Raw genomic sequence first — 12,563 nt, 5'->3', positions numbered from 1 at the left:
TTCGTTTACAAGCTTTATAATTTTATCATTTTTTAATCGTGTTTTGTCACAGATTTCTCCCAGTGTTTGTATTACATACAGTCTGGAGCGAGCATCCCGTTCTTTTGCTTTAGGCGGAAAGCTGCCTGGCTTTGTGTCCCCCCCTAGGATTCTATTACATATGCAATTTTAGGTCCAACCTGTCCCTTCCCCTGCCAGCAAACCTCACCACCCTAAGATAAATTTTAGCTTATATATGATGGTATATTTACAAAAACAGAAAGAGAAAATCTGGTATTTGTAATGATCTGTGCCTTCTTTTTACCACCCTCTTGATTGGAGCTTTTGTGATGCAGCTACCATGATTTAAAACACACACACACACACACACACACACACTTTTTTTAGCCACTTATCAAAGTCCACTAGAGGCCACTGTCTTCAAAGCTTCTCTTGCCTAACCAAAGGTCGTAAGAGGAGACAGCTGTGAAGTTGGGTGTGCTCTTTGGTACCAGCTGCGACTTTTCTCCTAGTTTTAAGTTCTTGAACTAGAAATGTCAGCCCTGCTTGATTTTTCATCAGCCAAGTTAAACCCCCGCTTCCTGTCCTTTGCACCTTTTGAGTGAACAGAATATGCATTATTAAAGCGAAAATAAATAAAAGTAAAATGCAAATGAAAACAAAGGGGGGGGGAGTTGTATTATTTCCTGCTCTGGGTTACCCGTGTGTGCTGCTGTTCAAACTGTACTCACATAATGTCACTTGCCTTGCTCTCTTGTAACCCCTTCCTCAGGCCCAAGAGAAAGGGGGGAGGCTCTTGTTAAAGTGTAGCGGGTTGGATCGCTCTTACGGTACTGCTTTTTCCCACCGACCTGAGGAAACTGGTATTTGCTTGTCTGCTTTATCTTTGTAGCAAATGAAGAGTTCAGCCTTAGACTATGTAACTGTTTTCTCATCCTTAGCTGAAAATAAGGGGCACATTCTGTACGGCAAGATTGTTTGGGGATTGGGGTGGGGGTGGGGGTGGTCCCTTAATGGCTCCTGAAGATGTTTTGATGTGTTTCTAAAAAGCTGCTTTGTCTATTTTCTGAGTTTTAGTGTGAAACTACTAAACATTAGTAGATTTGCACCACCACAAAGAATGAGAATTGATAACACTGAAGGAGTGATGCAAAAAAAAAAAAAAAAACAACCACCACCACCAAAAAACCACATGTTCTTGATCACCGAAAGTATTACAAACAAATGTCTCGTCCCCTCTCCCGCCCCCGCCTCCCTCTTACCTACATACTCAACCTTGTTGCTTGAGGCCGCTGCTTCCTCTAGAGTATTTACAGAACCTGGACACCCTGGTCTTCCAGGCAGGGTTCCAGAGTGGGAGCCCAGGTAAGGGGAGGGAGCGTGCAAAGAAAGAAGCCTGGCATCCTTCACCCTCATATCTGGACATACTGCCTTTTCAGCAGCCTTGCTCTCAGTGTGCTCAGGGCCAGGAGCACCAGGTTTTCAAGGGCAGCATAAAACATTCCTGTCCCTTTGACTATTCTAAGCATTTCTACGTTAAACTTGAAGCCTTCAGAGATTTCCCACCACCTAATATAAGAATGAAGATTGGAATCTTTGACATTTGGATTTCTCGTTTACTCATCATGCAAATCCCTACTATAGTTTTATATAATGTGTATACAGAGTAGGATTGTTAATAATTAAAGTGAGAGGTTGGAGCGCCCTCGTGGGGCACTGGCGACCTGCAATATAGAGGGCTGTCGCCTTCTCCTCATAGAGCCATTGGCTTTCTTTGTATAAGGAGAGGGAGAAGCAGTTCTAGGAGGAGAAGGTGGCCTATCCAGCTTCATTACTGCCCTATGGGCTAACCAGCAAGAGGATTCTACATCATGGAACTGGACGAGCCACTGCCCGAATAGTCACCATCTTTACTCTTTAGAAAATGGACCCGTCAAGAATTCTGAAAAGCTTGGAAGTATCACTTTTGAAAAAATTCTTTTGCATTCAGCATGGACTCGACCAGCATCTATGGAGATTATTTTTTTGCTTCATTTTCTAAAGTTGTATTTAGAAAAGTCTTAAGTATTGTGGTTTGTAAAGAAGATGATTAAAATGAAGTTTTGTGAAAATATTTTTGTTCAAAGTTGTCATGGTCAAAGAGGAATGATATCTTGGAATTCAAGTCATTTTTCTCCATTTTACACAGTTTCATTACCCTTAGAAAAATGTCTTCAGAAGGCATGGAATATAGTGCCCCTCCATCTTTCCCGAGTAAAGAGAAATAATCCATTAAATTCTGTGGCTGTGAATTCCATTTCTAAGTTGTTCAATTTTACATTCATATTGAAGCAGAAAATTCTGGTTAGGTCTAAATTCTTTTTTAGTGTAAAAAATCATTAAATTATTATTCAAATAATTGTGTAAAGCCACTTTTATTCATACACAGCCGTCTAGACAGCATACTTAAGTACCTGATTCGTTTCTCCTATAAAGACAGGCTATGTCTATCATCACGTTTGTGTCTTTGGTTACTAATAGTGGGGTTTTTATTTCCTTTCATAGCCAGTTTCTTGATGGGAAAACCACAGGGTGTATAATTTATTGCTTACAGTTGCCATTATCTGTACAAAAATAATCCCCAGGTCCCACGAAGGCCTTTGTATTGTAACCTGAGGTCATCATGGTCTCTTTTTTTGTATTAGATTAGGTTTTAGTCCTCTAGTTATTTTAGCACAAATTAATGTCAAGATGTTTTAGCACCAAGAGGATTTGGTAAAAAAAAAAAAAAAAAAGCTTTTCTCTTTGGTTTTGTACAAATGAAAACTATAACAAAACACTGCATGTGTGGGTGATAGGTGTTGAGCATGGCCGATGGCGGTGTCCAGCAGAGGGAAGGCTTAGTGCGTATGACCTAAGCCTGGGGAAGAAGATGCCGTCCCCAAAGTTGGCTCTAATGAGGAAACACACTGGCCAAGGCAGAGAAGACTCTTTCCTGGCCAGAGATAAATGTTTGTCCGTGGTGTAAGGACAGAGAGAGGGTCATGTCTCTCAAGGTGATGAACCTCTGATGTCACTCCTAGTTCTGTCCCCAGGGTCACCAAGGCTTGTTGTCCACCACGTGGAGCAGAAGGCAGCCCCTGAATCCAAGGAGAATCCATGAAGTAGATGCCGACTCCTGAGAGGTGGTTTTATTTCTTGCTGTTTTAAGTGACCCCAAATTGGAGTGGCTGTGGGGGAAGCCCCTTCCCATAAATGACAGTGTGTTCTAATCATACTTGTGAATTCAGAATTCATAGTAAAGTGGGCTGTTTCATTTTTCTTGTTGAAACAACAGGTGGTAAAATACTTCAATCACACAATGGAACAAGGTAACCTGGTAGGTTGTGGCTAGGATTTTCTGAGGCAAAAATAGAAAGAGAAAAACTGACTGAAAAAGAAGCATTGAGTTCCCGGAGAACCAGCTTCATGGGGCAGCTCTCTTTAGATGACAACACGTTGAATTCAGTTATACAGATAATGTCAGTTAAGCTGTGAATGCTTCCCTTCTCTGTCACCCCTAGAGAATATAACTAATGCTCCAAGAAACAGATTTGTTAGCAAGCTTTGAGCTCATTGATGGGGAAGTGCCTGGGGAAAGCAAAACTTCATTATCATTTGTTACTAATTTTTTTTTAAGAAAAAGCTTTAAAAGGTTTACAAACCAATTTTTAAACTAACCAAACTGATAAGGCTATCCTGAAGCCGAACAGAAAAACCATAAAGAAAGCAAAACTGAGAAGACATCTGTCTTAGGAGAAGTGGAGTAGATTCTCTTCAAGCTTCATGAGTATTCCTTAGTTTGGGGGTGAATCTGAGAGCACCGGGAACGTGGCGTTTGCTGAAGGGAGGTCGATGCACAGAGACCCTTGTATGGAACACCCACCCGTCCCCTTGCCTTGGCCCCAGGAGGCTCTCGAGAAATGTCCTTTTTTGTCCGCACTAAGGGCAGTCTCCTTGGAGGAAGTGAATCTGGAATGAAGCAAGAGGGAGAAGTCTTAAAAGCACACATCTAGTGCTGAGTATCTGGCAGGGGGTGATGAGCAAGACAAAATGAGGAGGCAGAGCTGAGGGTGAGAACCATCAAGGTAATAGAGGATAGCACATGCTAAGGAGGGGCCTGTTCACAGGAATCCTACCAACGAATCTTCCAAGGTTTAGAGAACCAGAGTGATGACTGTAGACTCACATGTAAAACCCAGTCAGTCACCTTGAGTATTTTTAACTAATTTACTTTATGAAGCTAATATTATACCCAAACTAGAAAATTAAAAGTATAAAGCAAAAAGCAGAAATTGTCCTGATTTAATTCATGTACAGCTTTTCATCATTTTAGTGTCTCATAATGGAGGTTATTCTGTGTACATAGTTTTATAATCTACTCTTTATTCTTCGTATTATCATTATTTTGTCATTAATTTTTTAGAAACGTGACTTGTAATGGCTGTATAATACTCTGTCTATAGATATGCCGGAGAGTATTTAACCAATCTTTTCTTGAACATGGATTGAGTTGCTTACAATGTGCCGGACACCATGATAGGTGTTGAATGCAACATAGCCCCTGTCCTCAGGCAGCTCAAATCGGGGGAAATAGACAGGTAAGCAGGCAAGTCTTCTACAGCAAGAGAACATGACCACAGGGAAGAGTCCAGGGGCTTTGGAACTGCGGAGCCTTGAGGGTGTGGAGGTCAGGAAAAGAACGGCATTTTTCGTTAATTCCATTTTTTTATGTTAGAAAGCTATGATGAGCATCTCTGGGCATAAATCAATGTCCACATTTCCAATTTATCCTTAAGACAGTTCCTAGAAGTGGAGTGTGAGTCTGAATTACCTGAGATTTTTAGCAAGAATAGTTTTTGCCTGATTATAAACATAGTTGATTTACCATTAGTATACAAAAGTGACTAACCACCCATCCACCTCTAAAGTTGTATTTACCTAAACCTCCATGGGTGCCAAGTCTGGATCTTTTCCTTCTGGCTAGTCACTGCTCGATGTCACATCAGAGAGGCCATTGCTAACCTGCTGAATAAAACAGCAACTTTAGCCTTGATCCTCTTGCAAACCTTCATATTGATAGCCTGCTGCGTTCATACACACACACACTTACTTGTCTGTTTTCTGTCTCCTCTCCCTAGAATGAAGCCACCATGATGACAGTGACTTTATTTTCTTCACTGCTATGTCCCCAGCACCTAAAACATTGCCAGGTACATAGTAAGCACTTGATACATATTTGTTGACTGAATAGATGAGTGGGTCATTATGACTCATGCCAAATGGAATTTATTCTTTAAATACGAGCTGCCTAGTTTTACCTTTACCAAAACTCTAAGTGCAAAACTATAGCATTCAGGAGGATTCATGACATAAGAAAACAGTTACGAAGAAAGCCTTCAGAGGCACTTGTACTTGAGTCTCAGCCAACACCTGGACCTGAAGGAATGTGCTTACATCACCATGGATCTTAAAACAAGTTCACATGGTCTGTACACCTATCTAAGATTTCATCCTCTATTAGAAAACCATGGCTACCTCTGTTTTTTTTTTAAATATATTTTTGTTGAAATAGTTTACAATGTTGTGTCAATTTCTGGTGTACAGCACAATACTTCAGTCGTATAGGAACATACATATATTCATTTTCATATTTTTAACCATAAGTTGCTACAAGATATTGAATATAATTCCCTGTGCTATACAGTATAAATTGTTGCTTATCTATTTTATATATAGTAGTTAGTATCTGCAAATCTTGAACTCACAATTTATCCCTTCCCACCCACTTCCCGCCTTGGTAACCATAAGTTTGTTTTCTATGTCTGTGAGTCTGTTTCTGTTTTATAAATAAGTTTGTCTTTTTTTTTTTTTTTTTTTTTTTTAAGATTTCACATGTAAGTGATATCATACGGTATTTTTCTTTCTCTTTCTGGCTTAATTTCACTTAGAATGACAGTCTCCAGGGGCATCCATGTTGCTGCAAATGGCATTCTTTTATTACTTTTGTGGCTGAGTAGTATTCCATTGTATAAATATACCACCACTTCTTTATCCAGTCATCTGTTGATGGACATTTAGGTTGTTTCCATGTCTTGGCTATTGTGAATAGTGCTGCAATGAACATTGGGGTGCATGTATCTTTTTGAACTAAAGTTCCCTCTGGATATATGCCCAGGAGTGGGGTTGCTGGATCATATGGTAAGTCTATTTTTAGTTTTTTGAGCAATCTCCATACTGTTTTCCATAATGGCTGCACCAAACTGCATTCCCACCAGCAGTTTTCTCCACACTCTCTCCAGCATTTGTCATTTGTGGACTTTTGAGTGATGGCCATTCTGACTGGTGTGAGGTGATACCTCATTGTAGTTTTGATTTGCATTTGTCTGATAATTAGCGATATTGTGCATTTTTTTTTCATGTGCCTATTGGTCATTTGTATATCTTCATTGGAGAATTCCTTGTTTAGGTCTTCTGCATGGTGACCTCTGTTTTAAGACATAAAGCATTATGTTTAAATTAGATTCACTCTAGAGAAAGAATGTATTCAAAGGTAAGCATATTCCTTGACACTTTACTCTTGACACTTCTCTGAAGTCAGCTGAGAACCTAATTGCTGCCCCTCAGGGCTGACCATTTGCCCTGAGAGTGATGAATAAGTAAAACCTGTAGATGAGCCCTGGGCCTCCAAGACACCCGATAGGGTTCTTGGGGTGTGATCCCTGAAAGAGTATTAGTAGCATCACCAACCAGGAACTGGCAGCAATGAAACTTCTTGGGCCCTGCCCTAGGCCTACTGAATCAGAAACTCTTCAGAAGAACCCAGCAATCTGTGTTTTAACAAGTCCTCCTGGTGATGCTTATGCATGCTCAAGTTTGAGGACCATTGTCATGGGGGGGAGGGGTCATCTTACGCTCCATGAATTGTGTATAGAATAATCCATAGCAATCTTTTCCAGAAATCTCTAGTTAGACTTTGGCTGCAGCAAAACAAGATGGACTGTCCAAAAACTATGCCATGGTCTCTTAGGTTGCCCTATATGGAATTGACATTTGTAGGTCAAATATGGTTGAATAGGGCTTCCAGTTTCAGTTCAGAGATGGAGAGAGCTGCAAGATGTCCCTCCTGTGCTTACAACAAGAAAAAATCTGGACAGACTGGAAAGTCAAAGAGAACTGAGTTTTCAGAACAAACAGCCATTTCAAAATCTGGAGAGAGAGAGTCACTTTTTTTTTTTAAGACATAGGACTTGAGCATTTGATTACCAGGGACAGAAGCCACCACGTACTATAGAAATGGATAAAGATATCAAACTAGAAATTTTAACAAATTTCTGGAGGCTTAGTATGGACTAGCTTGAGAGTATGGTGCTCCTGGAGGAAAGGGTCCACCTTTTTGCAGACATTTTGTCCAGGAACCACCCCCTGGCTCTTATGGGGGGATCAGGGAAAATCCAGAGAAAACTCATGGTGCACACTGGAGGCACTGGCTCAGGAATCACTAAGAATTCCACTCAGACCCTTCTCCCTTAAGGAACAAAAGGCTTATTCTGCAGGAACAGCACCTGGCCTGAGGGCACTGGTGAAATACCTTTGCAGCTGCAGGAATCAGTTCTACTCAGCCTTAGTCCCCATCTCACCTAAAAAATAAAGATTTAATCTTCAGGGAAAAGAGCCTCAAGGCTGTTGATTGAGAACACTGCTGGATACCCACAGCATCTGGGGAAAGAGGTAGAGGGAGAGCTCTATCCCTGGAGGAGAAGCAGAATCACTTGTGATGAAACTGAGCCTTGTAGTATTAGAGACACCTCTCCACCATGCTCCACTAGCATACTAACAAGTCTCCAGGAATAACAACAGTGGATTACAGCAGGGAGAGCTGCAGGAGATAGACTGGGGGAACAGCACAAAGGGGAGCCCCCCAACCAAGAGGGAGGGCCGAAAAAGATCACTAGAGGGATTCAGTGTCTCTGATGTCCATAGAGACAATAAACCTCAACACTACCACAGTATCTACTGCCTTATACAAAATGTCTGCCTTTCAACAAAAAATTTCAAGGCATGCCAAAAGGCAAGAAAATGCAATCTGAAGAGACAGAGGAATCACCAGAATCAGACTTAGATATGGCACAGCTGTTGGAAGGATCAAAGAATGAATTTAGAATAATTATGATTACTATGTTAAAGGCACTAATGAAAAAAGTAGACAATATGCAAGATCAGATAGGTAATTTAAGCAGAGATAGAAACTATAAGAGAATCAAATGGCTGGAAATCAAAAACAGTAACAGAAATGAAGAATGTTTCTGATGGGCTCATCAGCAGACTTAAATACTTACATTTACTTGAATAAGTAGCAGGACTGATAAAAAGAGAAGGCACAAATCACCAAGTCAAGAAGGAAATATCACTACAGACCCTGTATCAATTAAAAGGATAATAAGGGAATACTATGGACAAATTTATGATTATAAATTCAGTATATTAGAAGAAATGGACCAATTTCTCAAAAACCACAAACTATCAAAACTCAACCAAAATAAAATGGAAAATCTTAACAGATTCCATAACTAATGCAAAAAAAACCAAAACAAAACAAAAAAAACACTGAACTTGTAATTAAAAGGCCCCAAAAAAGAAATCTCCAGGTCAAAATGGTTTCCCTGAAGAACTCTACCAAATATTTAAAGAAGTAAAAGCAATTTTACACAATCTCTTCTTTCTTCTTCAGAAACTAGAAGACAGAACACTTCCCAAATCATTTTTGGGGTAGTATTACTCTGATACCAAATTAAGGCAAAAACAGTGCAAAAAAAAATGAAAACTGCAGGTCAGTATATCTCATGATCCTAGATGCAAAAAACCCTTAATAAAATATTAGCAGATAAAATTCAGCAATGTATGAAAAGAATTATGTACCACAACCAAGTGGGATTTATTCCAGGTATGCAAGTTCAGCATTCAAAAATCAACCCATGTAATCTACCATATCAGTAGGCTAAAGAGGAATAAATCATGTGATCATATCAATTGATGCAGAAAAAGCATTTGAAAAAAAAATCCAATATCCATGCACAACAAAAACTCTCAGTGAACTAGAAATAGAAGGAAATCTCTTTAACTTGATAAATAGAATCTACAAAAAACTTAGCACTAACATCATACTTTGAGCAAAAAACTAAATGCTTTCCTTCTAAGATCAGAACAAGGTAAGGACACCCACTCTCACTGTTCTTAGTCAATACAGAACTGCAAATTCTAGCCATAGAAATAAGGCAAGAAAAAAAAGGGATACAGGTTGGAAAAGAGAAGGAAAACTATCCCTATTTTCAAATTACATGATTGTCTATATAGAAAGTCCCAAGGAGGGTAAAAAAAAAAAAAAAAAAAAAAAAACAAGAAACCCCTCCTGAACTAATATGTGGGCTCAGCAAGGTCATGTAATACAAAAGCAATGCACAAAAATAATTGCATTTCTACATGTAACAATGAACACGTGGAACCTGAAATTTAAAACACCGTGCCGTTTGCACTCACTCTAAAAAACTGTTATGTATACATGGGTATAAACTTCATAATTATGTACAATATCTGGATGCTGAAAATTAGAAAATTCTAATGAAAGACACCAAAGAAGGTCTAAATAAATGAAAGGAATACCATGTTCATAGATTAGAAGATTCAACATAATAAAGATATTAATTCTTCCCAAATTAATCTATAGGTTTATGTAATTCCTATACAAATCCTAACAAGGTTTTTTGTAGACATAGACAAATTTATTCTGAAATTTCTATGGCGAAACGCAGGCTCTAGTAAAACAATCCTGGAAAAGAAAAATAAAGGAGGACTCACTCTACCCAACAGTAAGGGTGACTGTATAGCCTGTTCAGTAGCCAAGACAGCGTGGTGTTGGTGGAGGGATAGATGCATAGGTAAGTGGAACAGAATAGAGAACCCAGAAATAGACCCACACAAATATGCCCAACTGATTTTTGAGAAAGGGGCAAAAGCAATTCAATGAAGGAAAGAGCCTTTTCATCAGATGGTGCTGGATCAATTGAACATCCAAAGGCAAAAACTGAACCTCTACCTAAACCTCACACCTTATACAAAAATTAACTCAGAGTAGACTTTAAATGTAAAATGCAAAACTATGACACTTTTAGGGGGAAAAAAACAAAACAGGAAATAATCTTTGAGCCCTAGGGCTAGGCAAAGAGTTCTTTAACTTGGAATCAACAGTATTATACATAAATGGAAAATTTGATAAATTGAGCCTCATCATGATTAAAAATGTTTGCTCTGTCTTTGAAAGACCCTGCTAAGAGGATAAAAAGACAAGCTAGAGACTGGGAGAAAAATATTTGCAAACCACGTATCTGACAAAGGTCTCCAGTCTAGAATATATGAGAACACTCAAAACTCAACAGTAAGAAACCAAACATTCCAATTAGAAAATCAGCACAAAGGCTTCCAAAGGCTGTGCCAGTCATTGAAATAATCTCAGATCAACAGGCACATTAGGAAAATTACTACTATGCATTACAAGTTTACAAAGAAAAGGTGTCCTTTTATAGCATCATAGTTAAAAAAGAATCTTAGAAGTGTTGAAAATTTTCTCTAGCTTTCCTCTTTCCAATTCTGATCGGTGTGTTTTACAGATTTCCACAGAGCCTATTTTCCATTCACTGGCCACAAAAGTCGGTGCACATTGATGTCACTGGTGAAATTGCTAATTTCTACCAGGACAGGAATTAGGATTTCTCTAAAGCTTTATCCTGGCAGTTTCTGCTTTCTTTTGGGGGTGAGGTGGAGGGATGGACTATATTATTACTGAAACATGAAGAGAAGCCAAAGTGTTGTTTTATAAGGTAAGTCCTACCTTGCTTGTGTCAAAATGGTTTGTGCTATGCTGCAAAGGACACCATCAAGAAAGTGAAGACAACCAACAGAACGGGAGAAAATATTTACAAATCACATATCTGACAAGGGACTTGTATCCATAATATACAAAGAGCTTTTGCAACTCAATAATAAAAAGACAAGTACCCTATTTAAAAATGGGCAAGGGGTCAGAGTGGACTTTTTTCCAAAGAAGTTATGCAAATAGAGGATAAGGACATGATGCAATGCTCAACATCATTGGTCTTTAAGGGAAACGTAAATGAAAATCACAGTGAGGTACCACTTCACTCCCACTAGGATGGCTATAATCAAAAAGACAGTAACAAGCATTGGTGAGAGTGTGGAGAAATTAGAACACTTGTACATTGCTGGTGGGAATATAAAATGGTGGAGCCGCAGTGGAAAGCAGCTTTTCTGAAGCTTAAAGATAGAGTTGCCATATGACCTTGAAATCCCATTCCTAGTTATATACCCCAAATAAATAAAAAACCTTTGTCCACACTGTATGATTCCATCTATATGAAATGTCCAGAATAAGCAAATATATAGAGACAAAATGTAGATTGGTGGTTGCCCAAGGCTGAGGGGTGTTGAGGGAGATGGAGAGTGATGGCAAATGAGTACTGGGGGTTTTTTTTGGAGGGGGAGGGATGAAGATGTTCTAAAGCTGAGTATCGAGATGGCTGCTCAGCTCTGTGAATAAACTAAAAACTATTTAAATGGGTGAATTGGGTGGTTTGTGAATTATATCTCAAAACTGTTATTTAAAATGAAAAAAAAAAAAACCCCACAAAAAAATGAAAACCTTGTGACAACGTCCAATGCATCCTATCTTTTAAATACAATTACTACCTGCAGTGGTAGTACTATGGCCTGCAGTCTTAAGTGAGTAGTTCGTGGGACCCAGGTCAAAGTTCACAATAACTTGCATGTGTATGAGGTAAGAAGTAAATGTACGCACGCACTAATAACATGAGTCAGCATTATGAACAATAAGCATGTGGCACTAGCATGAGTCAGCATTATAAGCAATAATAGGCATGCGCCACTAGCATAATAAAAGGACAAGTACGTATACCTGAGTGCGCGCCACCCGCTTGTCCTGCAATAAAGTGCTGCTTTGCTCCATGTGGGCTCCTCGGGCATTTTTCCAGTTGGGCAGCTCACCTCCTCAAATCCCCTTTCGGCCTCCTTCGGCTGACACTTGGCGTAGCCGGCCGGATGAGATGAGTGCCCTTTCTGTTCCCCCTTCCTGTGACGGGGAGGCTCGGATGAAAACAATGTGGCCCCCTACCTCTTTATGGTACCTGGTGGCGGCTTACTTGTTGGCATGGGCCGCACCCAAAGATTGGGATACAGTGCCCCACCCCGCACCAGATGACGTCCAGAAGGCTCTGGAGTTGTTGGAAACCAATGTCCCACAGGCCCACTGGGAGGCGGCCAGGAAGATAGCCTGGATGTTTTGATCGGTCTTATGCCATACCAGCAGAGGAAATAGAGAATTACAGATACAAGTGGAGCAGTTACAGCACAAGGAAGAGGAACTCGAGCAGAGACTCGGTATGACAGAAAGATGCCTGCATGGCTCCAGTTGCACCACCGCTTCGAGAGCGGTAAGCCCAGGCCCCCCCCCCCCC

This window comes from Camelus bactrianus, chromosome X, assembly GCF_048773025.1.
Source record: "Camelus bactrianus isolate YW-2024 breed Bactrian camel chromosome X, ASM4877302v1, whole genome shotgun sequence".
NCBI classification, from domain to species: Eukaryota; Metazoa; Chordata; class Mammalia; order Artiodactyla; family Camelidae; genus Camelus; species Camelus bactrianus.
Note: the sequence above shows the minus strand (reverse complement) of the source record.